At 37.5% G+C, this 18,118-nt stretch overlaps 1 protein-coding gene and 1 long non-coding RNA gene across 2 annotated transcripts in view; one reads left to right on the top strand and one right to left on the bottom strand.

Annotated features, from left to right (window-relative positions):
* LOC307000054 overlaps positions 1-16,350 on the bottom strand; it is a 37,930-nt gene extending 21,580 nt beyond the window's left edge. The window contains exons 1-2 of the long non-coding RNA XR_013797967.1: positions 16,110-16,350; positions 6,235-6,419 (exon numbers count right to left, since the gene is read on the bottom strand). This is a non-coding gene — a long non-coding RNA (uncharacterized lncRNA). The remainder of the gene's footprint in view (positions 1-6,234; positions 6,420-16,109) is intronic.
* The window catches only part of sorcs1 (sortilin-related VPS10 domain containing receptor 1), a 224,627-nt gene continuing 222,786 nt past the window's right edge, over positions 16,278-18,118 (top strand). Inside the window, exon 1 of the mRNA XM_079615287.1 lies at positions 16,278-16,387. The gene's annotated coding sequence lies outside the window, so the exon portion shown is untranslated. The remainder of the gene's footprint in view (positions 16,388-18,118) is intronic.

Raw genomic sequence — 18,118 nt, 5'->3', positions numbered from 1 at the left:
CTACATAAAGTCCAAAGCTTCGCTCTGCATTAATTTCAGCATAACCCAGAGCAAGATTCATGTGACCCTCAAAATGGAAGTCAGGCAGACAGACTCAGCGAGGCAGCAGACTCCAGCTGTTCTATTCTCAGTGGAGATGTGCCCTCTGTGACTACGGTACACTATCATTTACACAGCAAATAACTTTCCAAGGATACTTGGGATATTATTGAGAGATGTAAGCTATAGCTCTCAAAGAACCTTCAAAGGACTATTCTATGTAATAAACCACATTGTTCTCAATTCTGATTATATATCTTAAGCCGCGCTCAAAACAGACAAATGCACTCGCACACCTGTGACTGTACATTCAATAATAACATTCAAAACATTACTTTTTGATATGCATCAACAACATCCCAGCGATGAACTATTACTTGGCAAATTTATTGTTCATAGCAATTATTATTAAATGTGGACATTTATGGTTGTTTATCATAATGTAACGCAAACTGTAACCATGGTATTGTGGCAGAAAGTCAAATATTTTTATATTATTTATATCAAGGTTCGTACAAACATTTGAGAGTGAAATTCAAGCACTTTAAAAGACTTTCAAGTGCTTCACACTTTTTCCAGCGCTTCAAAGCTCTAAATATTTTTCCAGTTTAAAAGTTATTTTTAATGTGATGACCAAATACATTATTTGTTCATCTATCAAATATTGTCCCCATTTGTAAAACTAAACATTGCAAGATGTAGGAAAACTAAGATGTAGCAAACAAACACTTTTACACCGTGTCCTAACCAGACGCGATGCGATAAGATCCAGCGACAAATAATTTGTCTGTCCACACTAGACGCGACGCGACTGCAGGATGCGTAAAAATCAATCAAAACCCACAGCCAATCAGAACAGCGTGTGGGCGGGCTCTCGCGGCAAGTGCACAGCCCAGAGATTAATCTTGACGGCAATCGCAAGAAAATGGATAAGTAGCTACATAATCAAATTCACAAATATTACACCATTTAAACATTATTCAAATACATAGGCTACTGAGTTACTAAAACAATCTTTGTCAAATAATACACTTGTTTCTTCACAGTTTGAACATTCTTGTTTCCATTTGTTTAATTTCAAGATCTGAGGTAAATTATCCATTGTTGCTTTTACAGCTACAAAGCTGGGAGCACTAAATGATATTCAAAGTCACATGACACGCCTTTAACATTAAATAAAGCACATAAACAGTACCTGAGATTATCATTGCCACACTTTGTGTTTGTTGTTCCAGCGTGACGTCAGAGAAAAATAGAAACCGTTTCTAAAATAGAATCGTCACGTTTCGCTGACGCGGCTGGTTAGGATAAAACTCTGTTTAACATGGAAAAGATACCTTTTATCGCGTGTCGCGGCATCGTGTGTAGTTAGGACATGGTGTTAGTTAGTTCCAATAAATAAATAACCACTGTAACCAGTAGGTTGCAGCAGAGGAGCATACACTGGCTTATTAGCCATTTCCACTCCTTTAACGTTTTGTTCTTAAATTGTTATTAATATATTATGAAATTTCTATTTAGTGGGTAGAAATCAACTGGATTAATATAGAGATCTCAAACATACATTTACTCGATGCAGTACATTTACTCTCATAATAGCTATAGGCTATATTATCCAATGTTCCTCAAACTGTTTAGTTGTAAGGTTTTTTTTTTTTTTTTTTTTACCCATTCCATAAAATCACAATTTTCATTGGACCCATTCAATCAAATCTAACAGCTTGATTAATTGAGTCTGGAACTCAAAGCCTGCAGATGTGCTGGAATAGGTCAGGATGAATACGCAAGGCGTGAGGATAGAGATCCGGCCTTAAATTGTCACAGTGTCCTTGTCCATGGCAATTGAAGACTTAAGCCGAGGGATAAGAAAGTGTGCAGACGCATGTATCAAAGCACTGGACAAATACGGCGGCGATGCCCGGATTTCAAATGAGCCAAATGGCAGGACCAGCTTGCGCTTTGATAAAGAATACTGGTTTCTCTTTTCTAATCACCCCACTTTGCATTTCAAGGACCTTTCTGTCGGGCCAAATGTCACTTTCGCAAAACTCACCGAATCACTGACAGCTGCCTTTTTAACTTGATCGTCCACCACCAAGGCTGAGAAACACACAGGCTTCGTTAATATGTGCGGCCCATAACGAAACAAAACATAGATCAAAGACATCTCATTGCAGTATTCATCTTATCAGCGGGATACTGGCGACCACGTCTGCATTAATGTTTATGCGTTTAATTAGGTATGCGTGGGGAATCGTCGAAGTAACGTTAGGAAAACAGATGTAAGTAAATCTTCACGGGTATTTCTCCCAACAGATTAATTAAATCAAACACTGCACTCCACATAATCTCACTAATAGCCCCCTTGACTGTAGACACTTCAGAGACGTCTCCCAGTGGAGACTCGGAGCTTAGAGAACTGCACTCGGAGCGCTGAGAGGGAATCTGCTTTAACGGAATCTTTAATATGTCGCTTATTGACCTTGCCTTGTCATTTTATTCCTGTTTTTAAACTTTTTATGAAACTGACATTGGGAGGGACAACAGCAAATAGGACATATCATCAATGTGACGTGTGCAGCACCGTATTATTTGAATCATCCAAAATGTTTAATTCTATCATCATTTAGCCTACTTACCCTCGCCTCACGTCATTTCAAAACAATAAGTGTAAACAGCATATATTCTTAGCGATAGCTGCTAACACTATGTAAAAATAGCCAAAGATTTTTTTTACACGATGTAAAAATACTAGTATTTTCTTTGCAATAAGTGTAAATAGTAGTTAGCTGCTATTTATAGGCTACTTATAAATAGTGGCAGATACTATTTGCCTCCAGTGTTGTTGGACATAAACGGTATGCAATAATTTAATAAAATGGATGCCGTCTTTTTGGGACAATAAAGCCCTCCCTACACCTACCCCTAAACGCTTATTAACCACACGAATATTTTTCATTTTTAAACTTTGACACTTTTCGAATATTTTCTTAATTTTTATTGAAAATAATGCACAATTTGATATGTGATGGGAAAAGTGAGTAGAGCGAGTTCGGCAACTTTCTGCCACACACCTTACCTCTACACTATTGCCAATGTTGACAAACCAGCATCTTCCGTAATTTCGTCTGGCCCAACCAGACGCCAATGGGCAAAGTAAGTGTAAATACGCAATTTCATAGTAAAGCGTTCACCAACATAATCATTTTGGGCGGGGGTTAAACACAGACATCGGATACCACTCATGTCTAAAGTGAATGTAAACAGCCAGGACAAAAAACTAAATCAGATATGGCCAAAATATCAGATCTCTGCATTAAAAGACGTGCAGTGTAAACACAGCCACTGAATATGACTCAGTCCCTAAATATGAGAATAAAAAAATACTATTGATTGCCTTATGAGCACCACTTATTAATAGATTCCAAAGAATAGCCTAATCGCCATTGTTAAAAACCACTATGTGATAGTCAGAATATACATCAATTGTGAATACTTCATTGGTTATGATGACTCAGAGGAATCATGCAAAAAGAGTAATGTGAAATTGATGGGGAGAAAAACTAAATCAGCCTTCAGATTGAAGAACCTAACTCACTTAGTCACAGACATGTGCCCTCTCACTAAAATCCTCACTAGTGAAGAGTCATGTTGTCAGATAAGGTGTTTAACAGTATATTGACAAACCTTCATGGATGTACAGAAATCACCATTAAATCCAAATGACCACTCCTATTGATCCAAGTTATTTAACTCCCATCGAACTGATTAGCTTTCTAAATTGTGAATCAGCAAAAAAGAGATACAGCCATCAGTTTGCGCACACATTTCAATATTCTTCACCTATAATCTGAATCCTCCATGGGATCAAGGCGAAGAACTGTCATCAGATTACCCATTGATTTCAATTAGCACGAACCTACTACTAAACAACCTTTGTCAGTCCACGATCACTGCTAGTGCTATTGATTCACAGGCTTGTTCCATTACGCTTGATTGCTGCCGGGCCACTGTCAGCTCCGAGATCTGATTAGTTCCCCCCTTTTTAGCACATTCTCTCAAATAAAGGTCCACGAAGGTTGCTAATAAGGTTATAGACAAGTGATGGACTGAAAAGGTCAAAACAGCGATTATTGATAGAGAAGAAAAATGATAGAATACAATGGAGAGGGAAGAGAGAATAAAGTACAAACACATTTCTGGCTGCTTGCTCTTTGAGGTGTTTCCGCCCAGACACTACCACCAAAATGTTTTTAACACGCATGTTTCTCTCAGAAATGTATTCTTTCTATTTAAAGTTACAAACTGCAGCTTTAAGGGGTCATATTGCACATTTTGTAATTTTGTAACATTTTCCCTGAGTTCCACTTATAATTTTAGTGCAGTTATTTGTGCCTAAAAAGGTCATATTTTAGAGGGGTTTTTTTCATGACGTTTTAGCCCTCTCTCTAGCACTTAGAATTAAACAGTAAATGTTTAGCTGCTGTGCCTTTAAGAAACATCCCTTTTGCATGTGAAATGAGTAGCATGCTGTGTTTCTTTGCTCAGGTTAAAACTCTGTTAACAAAAAAAGAAAAGTTTGTTGAGACAAATTTTGAATGTTGCTTTCATAAAGCCTTGTTTGAAAGGTTGAATACGTTTTAAAAGCCTTTAGGTTGGAAAGTTTAAATAGGCCTCGATAGAAAGACAGATACTCAGATAGAGAGACTAATAGAGAAATTGACGGATTGAAAAAGGGGTACAACAGCTTGTCATTGGGAACACAGGACCCTCAAAAGGAACATTATTTACCCCTAAAAGTTGCACAGTAGTGCCTTAACTGTACATATTACTATTCTAAAGTACTAATATGGTTCAAGTTAAGGTAAGATACAAAGTTGTACTTTTAAAGTTGGCATACAAGGGAAGTGTTTTCTTCCCTATTGTGAAACAGCTTCTCAATTAAGGAAAAATGTATGGCGGGACAGATAGATAAACTTCTAATAACTTTTCAAAAAAGATCTTTTGTAAAACCAGGAACATGGTACCAACAGATTGATGGATTTCCCTTACAATGAGATTTATAGGTATTTTGAACTATTGCCGCAGCTATTATTGCTGGTCTTCAGATAAAGTAGTAGGGGTAATAAAGTGGGATCACTAGTGCTCTTATGCCTTTCAAACATACATAGGGACTTTTCAATTGCCCTTTGTTTTATCGAGACCTGTCTGCGTGAGACAGCTCTAAACAATGTTCTGTAGCTGATTGGCTTTTTCCAATGCTGTACACAACAAGCCTTGATTTACAATGGAACAGCTTTGCTGGCAAAAAAAGGAGGCCTAGAGAAGTGGGCATAAAAACCTCTACAAGGCAGCCAAGTACAAACTAGTGAGTGAAGTCAGAGCTGCCAAAGTAGGGTTACTCTGCAACAAGCTGGATGAAGTTTTCAGCCAATGACCCATCCTCATATGGAAATGCCTGCAGGATTGTTCCAACTGCAAAAAGATGAGATTTCTCTCCAATTGACATACAACCTTTACCATCCAATCGCCCTAACAAGGACAGAATGGAAAGTCAGACCAGCCTCCTCAAACCTTATACCGCCCACATCAATAAAAAACGAGTATCCTCCTACGATTAGAACAGTCCTACCACATCCCAATCCTCACTAATGATCAATGAGAGAGTTCTCTTAAGGGACAGATAACCAAAAACACAACCAGTGCAGACAATGTCCCTCCATTCCTCCCTAAAGCTCTGTGCTGACCAGCTCAAAACAGTTTTCACTGACAATTCAAAAGTTCTCGGCTTCTTTTCCAGCTGGTTTCAGCCACCAAAAAGAGTCCAAAATATACCCACTTGATGTGACTACAAACTCTCCTAGACTCTTGAGGTCATGAAAACATTTGAGCGACTTGTGCTAACCAACTCAAACCATAATTGACTCCCTACTGGACCTCGTGCAATTTGATAACAGGGCAAATAGGCCGTGAAATCAAACACACTGACACATCAGACACACTGACCCATAGTACTAGAGTGCTACAGACCTTTTCTTCCTCAAATCTTTCTACACTGGTGTTTTCATATCCCACGACTCATTGCAAGTCTGCAGATGGCACTTTGGTGTGATTGGCATTATTGGTGTGAGTAACAACGAGTCCACAGACAGGACAAGAAGTGACTTGAGATGACAAGAAATGACGTGTACTTACTTGCTGACTTCCTTTAACATCAGTGACAGGATTTGATGTGAAAGGGACGTTTTTTTTTTTTTTTTAAGAGTCGCCAGATGTTGTACTTCCTACAGCTTTTGAATAAATTCAATCCGCCACAGGGCTTCATTTGTCGTGTTCAGCGATCTCTCTGCTGCTCCCTCAGGGACTCTGTGGGTCGAGGTCTAGAAAGACATAGAAATATACTTTGTCATTGATTCCACACGTCCTGCTCATCAACTCTTCAAAGCACTACTCTCCAAACAGTGATCCAGGACAATAAAACCAAAAAAGAATCAGAAATAAGAACAGTTTCTTCCCTAGAGTAGTGTGTCTTTACTGAACTCGAAATCAAACAATACTAGTGGCATCAAAAATGGAGCTTCTTCTGTTGTATTTTCCAGAGTTGCCCAACCTTTTGGTCTTAAATGAAATGAAATGTACTTTCATAAACTACAATACATACTTTGCAGAGACTAAAGGGGGGGGGGGGGGGGGGGGGATGTGTGTGTGTGTGTGGAATACATAACAAAATACAAACAAGAAAAATGCAGGGAATAAATGAATTAATTAAATGAAACCTCAGAATAGCACACATTTCTCATATTCAGTTTTGTACACATTTACACATCATGTAAATAAGCATTTCAAACCTAAAAAAAGTAATATGTTGTAAAATGTTTTTGCTTTATCGTTTTTTCAAACAGCACAATGATAAATTCAGTTATAATCCTGAAAGACTATGCTAATAGTTTGTTACAACCAAAGTACTAACAGTTGTTTGACAGTCTGATTGATCCTTTCATCTTTATAAAGACAAAGCAAAAGAAAAAAAGAAAAGCCACAAACAGCAAGTATAAGATACAGATGTGAAATAAAGTAACTCAAACTTTCAGACTCAACCAGCTCAACAATTACTCCCTTAGTAGTTGACATTAGTTGGCATAAGTCTTTAAAGCATGTGTCAGTCCTAACTGTGGTTGCTTGAAATATAGAGAACCAATTAACAGAAATGGCCATTGTTTCGGCTGCTTGCAAGTCTTCCAAGTTATGAACTTTCTTGAAACTTTGAAATTAGTTTATTGATTTATTCTCTCACTTTTCTATGATGTAAACAAATGACTCAAACCCTGTTTAATGAATAGCAGATAAAGAATGTTTCTGCAACTTACATTACTTAGTATTTGATTTTTTAAAACATATTTATTTATTTAAAAATGTTTTTTTTTGTTTTGTTTTAAGCAAACATTTGTACAGTAATATATATACATATTTTTTTATTTTTTATTATTTTTATTATATACTCTCTTTTTATCCATTTGCATAAGCTTTATTTTTACCAGCCATCAGACACTCATTTAGTCGATAATACACATTCTGCTTATAGCCTGGCTAACGCCAGACCCAATTCTCGTTGAGACTTGGGTCTGGGAACCACATGTTCATTTTCTCGTATTTGAGGCGTGGTTTACGAATGCGCCGGCGCCGTTTATTGGGTGCTAAGAATGTCTATCAAATGCGCCTGTACGCTCATAGCCAATCGTTTCCATTATACCAGATGACGTATGTAGAGAAATGGTTTAACGCCAAACGCTGCTCTTTTTTCTAAATAAAATTGCGATCTAAACTACTTAGAACAATATCTAAGGCTGCATCAAAAGGTAGCTTCGCGTCTGCTGCCATGTTGACTCCATAGATATAAACAAACTGCTTAGTTGTGTCGCAAAGATGTCGTCACCGTCTTGCTGCTCCCTCCCCGTTCTGTGATTGGTTCCCTAAACGAGGCGAAAATCAGGTCCATGGTTTCCAGACTGCCTTTCAGCGAGAATAAAATCGCGCTGCGCAAAGGCAGTCTGGGAAAACCCAGGCTATTCTGCTTATAAAATTGTGGCTAATTAAATGAAATTAATCAGATAATAATTTTCCATTAACCTTCAGGAGTTTTGCTAAAAAGACTTTATGTGTCCCATCTACACCTAATACACACTTGCCATTCTCTCTCTCATTTTCCTTCTCTCCAGAAAAGCAGCATTAGTGTCAAGAGACTATCCTCCTTCTTGTGGACTCTGATCAATATTGTAATTACAAAACAGTCAGATAAGCCAGCTATTTTCACATAGAAAAAAAAGCAACAGCAGCTTCAGAGTAAGTTTCAGTATACAAATTCTGATTATTAGACCTTTTTTCAGGATATCCAAGTGTTGCCACTGAACATTTGCATATACTGTAAAGAACCTTCTTCCATTCCTAAATCTAGCCCATTATCACCCCAACCCTCAAAACTGCATGCGACCAGACTCTAACTGTAATTTTCTCTTACACTTTGTCTAAAAAGTGTTATGTCTAAACACTTGAAAAGACTTATGAGCATTCCCCATTCTAAGAACCCAAGTGCTAATTATTCAGTAGTGTGTTTGAAGACAAAAAGAAGAAAAGAAAAAAAACCTGCATAAAGATTCACTGATTAAGTTCCAGCTGATCCGGCATTGGAGAAAGCGACAGAGACTTTTAATGAGCCAACTGCAAAAAACCATGACAGGTCACACTAATGACACAACGCTGTGTGGCAAAGTCACATTCCCCCAGACATTTTGACTCATCCACTCGTAAGAAGAGAGAGTCTCCACACAGAATGTTCTATACCTGCCAGTGGGGCTGTGGAAAAAAAAACTAATAACCTATCACGCTTTTGTTTTTTAAATTCCAGAATCGATATTAATTCATATTAAATTGTTTTATTTTAGTCCTTGCTTATAGACGAGGCGGAGGAAAGTTACATCTTTTATTTCAGCAGTCTGAGGCCGATCGGGCTGCATCCTTTCCATGTGTTTTTAAGCCTTGCCAATTTAAATATTCAAACGCAAGAAGACATGAAAGAAAACTCAATTCAATAGTGTGAGCATTTTTTTTTGTATGGACACATACGAAGTTTGCGCCCAGAAAGCCGTGTTGAGCTCTCTTTCACGTCTTCTTGCACTTGAACGGACATATACACACAAAATTACGTAAAAAAAAAGTAGGTTTCCGCGAGTATCCTAGCAAACATAATCTGTTACTGTTAATAAATAAAATGCATGTGTAACAGTATATTGGATTCATGCAACTCTTTGTTTTAATCTTAATCAAACAACAAAGGACAGACAAATAAAATCACTCCCTGCTCTAACTTTAATAAGGATTTGTCTACATTTTATTTGAATACTATGCAGTGCTATTTTACATTTGCTTATTAATTTTCTCTTCCAGACATTGAGCACGTTTACCGTATTTTCCGGACTATGAGTTCATTGTTTGACTGGTCCTCCGACTTATAGTCAGGTGCGACTTACAGTATATATCACAATTAATTCATACTGACTGAGATGAACCAAGATAAAACATTACCGTATACAGCCGCGAGAGGGCGCTCTAGTTGGCGGAGTAGTTCAGAAGCGACACAGGGGAAGAATTTAATGGATTCAGTGTTGTGGAATGAGATCGCGGGAGCTTGGTGAACTTGCTTACCGGTTTTGCTTGTTGGACTCGCTGGCTTATTTTAATTTAGCCTCCCAGGTATATGTTCTTTATGCTATTGTGCAGCTGAATAACTGTTAATGTGTTACGTTTACATACCGGACACCTATTCAGCCTAGTGTGTGTGCTATTGTGTAGTTGAATAACTTGCCTTTTTGCAGATTAAATGTCTGTTCTTGGTCTTGGATTTTGTGAAATAAATTTCTAAATAAATGCGACTTATAGTCCAGTGCGACATGTGTTTTTTTTCCTCTTCATGACGCATTTTTTGACTGATGCGACTTATACTCCGGAGTATAAGTGACATAAGCGACAACGCAATTAAACCACGTTTACAAGACTATATTTAATAAATCAGGTTATTTCCAGGTAGTGGAAACAAAATCGCAATACATTTTGTACCGGCACCCAAATATCTTGATAGTATTGAATCGATGTATCGTCCCAGCCCATACCTGCCAATCATAGCAGATTAAAAAACAATTGACATTCAGAGATGAAATAAGTAACCTGACGTAAGACTGCTAGGCATGAAATTGCCATATCTCCAGAGGGTCAAACTAAATCAGCCTGCACCAATTCATATGCATTACTACAGTTATACATCTTTAACATATGAGTTCTTTCTGCTCAAGGAAGTACTTAATGTTCCTGTCTGGGGAAATATTTCAGTGTCTGTCCTACTCTGAATCTCAGTAAGAGGTGCTTTAACCACAGGCTAAATTAATGTAAAGCTAGTGTTGTGCGCTTCAGTCTGTGCTAAGATGGCAAGAGAAGAAGATGGAAGAGTATTTGGAGTGATAGATCACTAAAATGCAATCTTGCTTTGAAAGACCAGGCCTACTGCATTCTCAAGGTAATGCCACGGAGAATCAAACACATCTTCCCTCAACAAGATCAGAAATATGAGTCGGTTTTATGACACAGCAGTTTCTGCCTGCTTTTCTGTTTGCTACTGTATTCCATCAGTATATCAGCATGCAGAAAGTTATGTGCTGTAAAAGACGAGCTCTCATCACTGGTCATGACTGAAATGTCAGTGTGAATGGATATCTATGGAGATGTCTCCCTTAATATCAATTCCTTAAGTGATTCTTATAAATAACATTGTACTTTTGGAAATGCATAGCGTTCAAAAGTTTGGGGTCAAGCTCAGTCAGATTAAAAAAAATCTGACAGATTAAAAATTACACTTTTATGAATTTCTCTGAGTTTTGTTACCAATGCAATTCATTTTTTCAGACAAACTCTGACAAGTTTGAACTTAAAAATGTTGAAAAAGTAGACAAACATTTTTAGGCCATTTATACTAATTGGACATTTACCATTATAAAATAAAAAAAGATGTATATTAAATTAGAAAACAGTTATTTTAAAATTGAAATTATATTTCACAACACTACTGTGTTTCTCTGAATTTCATATTCAAAAAAATGCAGCCTTCGTGAACATAAGACCCTTAAAACATTAAATAGTTCATACTTTTGAGCGGCAGTGTACTTGTAAATGCATTAATTCATACTTTTGAGCGGCAGTGTACTTGTTTTTAAAATATATGCAAATTAGCACATATTTAATTAGATATTGCCTAATTTGCATATTTAAACATTAAATGACAGAAAACTTGTAATAAATGTTTTTCTCATCTCAATGTAGGTAATCAACTGGGAAAGTTTCATGGTGATATCTGCTAAAAATGTTACCCTATTCACCTGTAGTGTCTCGCCTTAATAAATCAATTTAGTCACTGGCCCCATGTTCCAGAGTTGTAAGTAAATTAGTCTGAATTGAAATTAGTCTTTTATCGTCTTCTCTGATTTTCTCTGAGGTAGCAGACAGGATGTAGAATCATAATTAGAATTTAAGGTAAACCGTATTCAAAATAAAATTCTGGTTGATAAAACTTAAGCAGCTTCATGATTTTTTTTTTTTTTTGAGTATACTAAACTGTATCAACTTAAATTTGGTCTATGCTTACATCAAAAACTCTAAGTTCTATAAACTCAAAAAAGAAAAATGTAACTTGTGGATTCAAGTTCAATAAACTTTTTGCATTTTAAGCTGAGCATTAACATTACTTAGTTTGTATCAGTTTGTTGCACAAACTGAAAAGGTTATATATTTACTTAATAAACCAAAACAAGTTATACTGTATATACTGACTGAAATAGACAGTCAGGACAAAAATCACGCTAATGGTAACTTACTAAATGGCCTAAAAATGTTTGTCTACTTTTTCAACATTTTTAAGTTCAAACTTGTCAGAGTTTGTCTGAAAAAATGAATTGCATTGGTAACAAAACTCAGAGAAATTCATAAAAGTGTAATTTTTAATAGTAGGCCTATCCTATATTTATTTTTCAATACAATTTCATTGAAAAAAAACCCAATCACTCTGCTTCACAACTATTTGTCGTACATGTTTCAATAATTATTCAACCCATTGTTAATTATTCATTAAATATATTTCATATTAACAAATACATTATCTTTCATTTAATGGGACATGTCTTAAAACCTCTTAATTTCCAAGAATTTCTTAATTTACATGAACATCTTGAAGAAGGAGCTGAACATAAAGCTGGTTTTAAAAAATAAAACGCACAACCCTTTGAGGTTTGAATTGTATTTTAGTGAATTCCTCTTCCTGCCATTCCAATTCAGCATCCTGTGGGACACGAGGCCAATTCAATTCAAATTTCAGCTCATGAATGAAAATGGAGCCAATTCTTAAGACTCTGAATTTTGCCAAGACCTGCAATGTTCTGGTGAGCCTGACAATGATGGTGCGCTTGCCAGAGAAATGGCTCTAGACCCAAAATTAACCACCCGCAGCCGCTTCCCTCCCATTGCAAATTCACTGTGTTTAAGTCAGACATATGCAGCTCTTTGCTCCGCTAAACAGTGTTTTATTTAATTTGAGCCTTACTGACAAGGGACGCATTATATTTTTACCCCTCTAACACAGCAGGATTTCCCTCAATGGACACAAAGCCAACGGTTTTACATATTGCTCCTGCCCAGCTCTTTGATTTGTGTTTGGAGGCCTGTTGAAGGATATTCAGACCTGCTTGGCTTTAATACATCACCATGAAAGGGTCTTTTCCAGGGATTGGAGAAGGAGAGAGAGCGAAAGGGAGAGATTTATGCCCAAACCCCGCACGTTCAGGCTCCTGATTAGGGCTACAGCTAATGTAACAGCTTGGACACAAGCACATTGCCTATGGAATCAATATCTCATACTTCTATGAAATTGAGTTTCAGTGAGCAGAGAGAGAGGGAGAGAGAGGGGGGGGGGGGGCGAGAGAGGAGATGCAGAGATGAAAGTGAATTCTAGCTGAAATATGCTAGCTGGCTAAAGACAGCAGACAGTTTAGTGCTACGGGCTAGTGTTGCCAAGTTTACTGCAGTTTAATATTCTGTGCCATTCCATAAGGACCTATTAGCTATGTTTTTGGTCCATTAAATGCTGATTAAAGTAATAGTTCACAAGTGAAAATTCTGTAATATTTTTCACCTTCATGTCACTCCATACCTGGGGCCTCATTTTTAGAGAGCACATATTATGATCAGATTTGATATTAAATATCATGGATTTTATCTACGTCAAAAGTGATTAACAATTTGGGATTCATAAAGGCAGAAACTATATGAAAATGTGATTATGCGCATGCCAACTGAAGAGCTTGCGTACACACTTTCTGTCTCACTTTTTACACTATTAAAGATTAATAGTCAATCACTGACTTTAAAAGGAGTCATGACAGTTTTTGTATGATTATTTTAATATGTTCCTTGTATAAATATGAATATATATATATATATATATATATATTTAAGAGGATGCTCCTTTAAGGCTTGTCTATCTACTGTATCCAGTGTAGACATTGTCAGTGATTAAAATGGGTCTATTATATCTTCTAAAGGCAGTAATATATGCAAATGTATTTGCCCATGTGACGTCACATATTCCACAAATCAGAACGAGCCATTTTTAGAGCTTGATTAAATAAATGCTTTGTTTATAATGAGGAGGATAATTTAAGCTATGAAACTTGCAGATGTTTTAATGGTACAAAGACCTTGCATATGTCAAAAGATCAAGACAATTTTGATTTCCTTTAATATAAAATTGAACAACATCTTAATATAATAAAATAATCACATAACTAAAATTATATAAAATGATTTTGCTGAATTATTTAGGAGCATTTTTGTTCACGCAGAGACAGACATTTTATACATTTTCAGAAACTGTTGAACACTTACGGATCATCACACACGTGTATTTATAAATGAGGCAACAGCACTTACACAGATTTTTAAAAAAGAGGTAAACTGTCTCTTTAAGGAGTTGCTAAATTTATTCCTGTCATTTTCCTTGTAATTTCAATGTCATAAAATAATTTTGGACTGAGGTGACCTGTGCCATTCACTGCCAGTGACCCCGAATCCCTCCACCCACAAATGCTATCACAATGCCCTTAATTGAGGCGTACGTGACTCACAGTCCTCAAAGCCTCCTGAAATTTCAATCATCATTTAATTAGCACCAAATATCCATCTATTTACCGACTGAAAGGTCTATTCTCAACTGGACCCGCAGTCATCAGCATCCACCCCAGCACACTTTTCACAGTGCTACCAACTCATCACCTCTTTTCACCTGTGTGTATGTGTGTGAGGCTTTGAACATGACAGCAGCACACAGGTGAGGAGTCAGAAAGACAGCTGCTTCCATTGAGAGACAGAGCAAAGGACAGATGCCTTGCAATCAGATACAGAAAGACAGACAGACAGAGAGACAGCCAAAGGTAGAGAGAGAGAGACAGGTTCACAGACTGAATGACTTTCAGGTACGACAGTATTCAGGGCACACTCAGGGGGTAAGATTAAACCATCTTAAAGTCACCATGAAATCCAAATGGACACATTTTGTATTGAATATCGCAGTGTTTATCATAAATTATTTATCCGTGCACATTATTATTTATTTTAAATTCAAGCACCCTCATAATCTTTATTCAAAATATCTTTCCTTCCCTCTTTCAGCTCATCTCTTCTCTTCTCTGATGATGCGTTTACTGGAAAGAGGGCGGGATCAACCTGTCACACACATGACATCACAGCAATAGCAAACCACGACCATCCAAGTCCAATCAAGTCCAGTCGTAGCCTACATGTTTTCTTATTCGAGAAGCCCTTTCACTCAGATATAACAAGGAAGAAAATACTATCGAAACTTCCGCTTCATGTCAGCATGCTTAAAGCAAGAAAAAGATCCACAAAGTAAAGCAATTAGGCCTATGTTTGCGTTTATTCCATGTTCTTACTAATCCTGAGTATTTCATAGTTCTTAATCTGTCTTTTAAGAACAACATGAAGCAATCTTTCCTGTCAAATATAAATAACTACTCAGAAATAACTGGTTTAAATGGCCTGGAATGACTGGGGAGAGATTCACTAGTGACCAGATGTATGACAATTGATTTAAAGTGATCAATATGCAGATCTAATAAATCAATATACTGATCTAACCTATAGTGTGCAAGAACTTATTTAAATCTCCAAAGATCCATACATTGAAATTTAAATCATGATGATAAATCCTGAACCAAAGGTGCTTATTAAGTCTCCCTGAAAAGGGGAACATATTTTAAAGAACAGACAACACAAACACTCGTTGTGTTTTCCTCTGAGTATTAGAAGTGAAGAAAATGTAAGTTTATGAATTCGCAACAACAATTTTTTTAAAAACAAAGACTCTTTAAGTTAAAAAATTATGTAAACAAAAATGAAGGTCCTTATCACAGCCAGTCAGGTAACGTAACGTTACAAGGAAAGGATGGAGAGACTACTAACTTTACGCTGCTACGGCTCCTTAAATTAGGTAAGACAAAAAGTTGTAATTTTTCGCAACAGGTTTATTGACTTGTAATAGCAGTTTAAGGTGGAAAATGTGACAATCGGGTCCAGTCGGGTCTGTGTCTTCCCGGCAGTTTCGGGTCCAGCTTACAAAAAAATGTATCGGGTCTGCACGGGTCCGGGTCCAGCTTTTGAAATAATAGTCGGGTCCGGGTCGGTTCGGTGTAGCAAATTACGGGTCCCTTCCGGTTCGGGTAAGAATTTTTGGACCCGTGAAGACCTCTACTTGAGACCCACCCAACCAAAAATATCGAGACATTTTCGACTTCAATCGTATTACGTTCGCTGTAGAACAAAAAAAGGCCAAAGACGTAGAGACAAACTACCGTAACTTTCACAGTGCTGCTGCCTAGTGCCTAAGTAAATAAACAGTTCCAGGATCAGTGTGAAGAAACCCACTGCTTAAACCAGAGAAAATGCTCGGAAAATGTGTTTACCTGAGTAGACAAATTGCACGTGCAGGAGTGGAACTTCACAAAGAAGTTATTTGTCGCTGACAATATGATTTTCCAGGTTTGATTTCAATGGATTGTAGGTAAGTATCCTCTTAATGCAGTTCCCTTTTGATTTCCTTTTAATATACCGCTCCAAACGAGTCAGTGCGTGAGTGAGTCGTCAGAATAGTTCAGAATGAATCGCGAACCTATTCATTACCAGGTGTGTTCGACATGAAGCGGCGATACGCAGATCGGCGAATGACATCAAAGAACTCGCGGTAGGCTACTTTATTGTGACACACCAATCGGTCTGAGCAGAACCGCTTCACGTTTTCATTTTTGAAAAGAGCTGAGTCTCAGAATGATTCATTAGCGAATTGGGCATTTTGAGTTCGGAATCTAAACCAGCGACAGGCCATATGAACTATACACAAAATTGCTTTTAAATACTGTGAGGAGAATTTTAGGACAGAAAGTCTGATGAGAAGCTGAGGTGCAGAGTGATGTCATCAAAATAATTGATCCATATTGGCGAGACTAAGTTTTGAATGCTTATATCTTCTAAATGCGGTTTTGTTAATGTTTTGGAACACTAGCTTATAACAGTAAGGCTAACATATTCATACTAAAAGGCAAACAACTTCAATTTTGATTTCACGGGGACTCTAAATAGGAGCGTGGAATACAAAATGTGTATTAAGCATGTTGTATCATTCATTATTCCTGCAAAGATTAAGTTTAAGTAAGTATATGCTGAATTTATGCACCAAAGAGGCTGGTATGTAAACAACTTGCTTATGTAATTTTCTCTACTTACATTCACCATCCCCTCAATTTCCCCCCAAAAAAGCTGCTGATTGTTTAGAAAAGGAGTAGAGAAGGGTTCATAACTCTCGGGCTGGGAGAGAGCAGCCCAGCGAGATGTGTTTGAAACGAACCAATTTAAGGCATAGCTTGGAGGGTCAGAAAGCACCAAAGGGCCTATAATTGGCATCTTTCTTGTCTTATTAAAAGAAAACATGTCCCGGTGGAATCCTTAAGCTCAACGAGCTTCTGTGTGAATCTCAAGCAAACACACCCACAGTCTGGATGAGATCGTTAAGGGTAGAGATGTGTGACATACTCCCCGACAGGAAGGTCCAGCTGATCAGCTGAACTGATGAACATGGACTGCTATCATATTGAGAGGTTAAAGAGGTGATGCTGTGTCTTTTTCTGTTGTTAGGGTGTTTCAAAATGGGGGCGTTGCAGCCGTTGCCATGAGTTTAGCACAAGATATTGATGCAATCTGAGTTCAAATGTGGAGCCTCGTCCTTTCCAACAGTTTCATGGTAGCTTAACTATTTAACTTTTTGGCAAATTGGTGGCAAATTCATCTGTTAATTTTCAAACGACAAGGGTTGGTTTAGGGGTGCAGCTTCACGCTTAATGTTTTTTTTTTTTTGTACAAATTTTTATGTAGCCTAAGTGCTACTTCGTAAAAGTATAAAATCATGTATAGTCGAGTTGCCATTTCATGTCCACAAAAAATGGCAGAGGGCACTTTTCTCAAACTGATTATTAGTTATTTAAAGGTGCAGTAAGCGATTTCTGAGAAACACTGATAGTGGATCAGACCGAGCACCAAAACACACTTGTAGCCAATCAGCAGTAATGGGCGTGTCCACTCATGTGGGGGGAGGGACCTGTGCATAGTGTGTTCGTCTTTGGCCATGTCCACACGGACACGGGTATTTTTATAACCAGAGTTTGTCCTCTTGCGTTTTTGAAAAACCGTCTACATGAAAACGCAAAAACATGCTATCAAGCGCCGTCAAGAGCATTCCACACCAGCAGGCGGCGATATAACCCTAAGCGTAAAGCCACGTTGGCCAATCAGAAGCCGTCAGCGGCGCACAATCTGACGTCAAACACAGCGGATAACGGCGCACACTTTGACGTCGCAAGGCAAAAACTCCGGTTTTACTGTCTACACAACAACACTGCAACCTGCGTTTCTGAAAATCCTC

This window comes from Phoxinus phoxinus (genome assembly GCF_949152265.1).
Source record: "Phoxinus phoxinus genome assembly, chromosome: 6".
NCBI classification, from domain to species: domain Eukaryota; kingdom Metazoa; phylum Chordata; class Actinopteri; order Cypriniformes; family Leuciscidae; genus Phoxinus; species Phoxinus phoxinus.
Note: the sequence above shows the minus strand (reverse complement) of the source record. Positions and strands in the feature narration are given on the sequence as shown.